At 47.7% G+C, this 1,001-nt stretch overlaps 1 protein-coding gene across 1 annotated transcript in view; it reads right to left on the bottom strand.

The window, feature by feature from the left end:
• Positions 1 to 1,001, bottom strand: part of pmm2 (phosphomannomutase 2) — a gene marked incomplete at both ends in the record, with an annotated part of 3,728 nt that overhangs the window by 1,554 nt on the left and 1,173 nt on the right.

Consider the following 1,001-nt stretch of genomic DNA (forward strand, 5'->3'; position numbering starts at 1 on the left):
AACACACTGAGGTCACAAACACACTGAGGATACAAACACTGAGGTCACAAACACACTGAGGATACAAACACTGAGGTCACAAACACACTGAGGATACAAACACTGAGGTCACAAACACACTGAGGACACAAACACACTGAGATCACAAAAACACTGAGGTCACAAACACACTGAGGTCACAAACACACTGAGGACACAAACACACTGAGGACACAAACACTAAGAGACACAAACATTGAGGGACACAAACACTGAGGGACACAAACACTGAGGACACAAACACTAAGGGACACAAGCACAGAGGACACAAACACTAAGGAACACAAACACTGAGGGACACAAACACTAAGGGACACAAACACTGAGTGACACAAACACTGAGGGACACAAACACTTAGGGACACAAACACTGAGGACACAAACACTGAGGGACACAAACACTAAGGGACACAAACACTAAGGGACACAAGCACAGAGTACACAAACACAGAGGACACAAACACAGAGGACACAAACACTGAGGGACACAAACACATAGGACACAAACACAGAGGACAGAAACACAGAGGACACAAACACTGAGGGACACAAACACTAAGGGACACAAACACTGAGGGACACAAACACTGAGGGACACAAACACTGAAGGACACAAACACTGAGGGACACAAACACTGAGGGACACAGACACTGAGGGACACAAACACTGAGGGACACAAACACTGAGGGACACAAACACTGAGGGACACAGACACCGAGGGACACAGACACCGAGGGACACAAACACCGAGGGACACAAACACTAAGGGACACAAACACTGAGGGACACAAACACTGAGGGACACAAACACTGAAGGACACAAACACTGAGGGACACAAACACTGAGGGACACAGACACTGAGGGACACAAACACTGAGGGACACAAACACTGAGGGACACAAACACTGAGGGACACAAACACTGAGGGACACAAACACTGAGGACACAAACACTGAGGGG

This window comes from Austrofundulus limnaeus, unplaced genomic scaffold (assembly GCF_001266775.1).
Source record: "Austrofundulus limnaeus strain Quisiro unplaced genomic scaffold, Austrofundulus_limnaeus-1.0 Scaffold2668, whole genome shotgun sequence".
Classification (NCBI taxonomy): domain Eukaryota; kingdom Metazoa; phylum Chordata; class Actinopteri; order Cyprinodontiformes; family Rivulidae; genus Austrofundulus; species Austrofundulus limnaeus.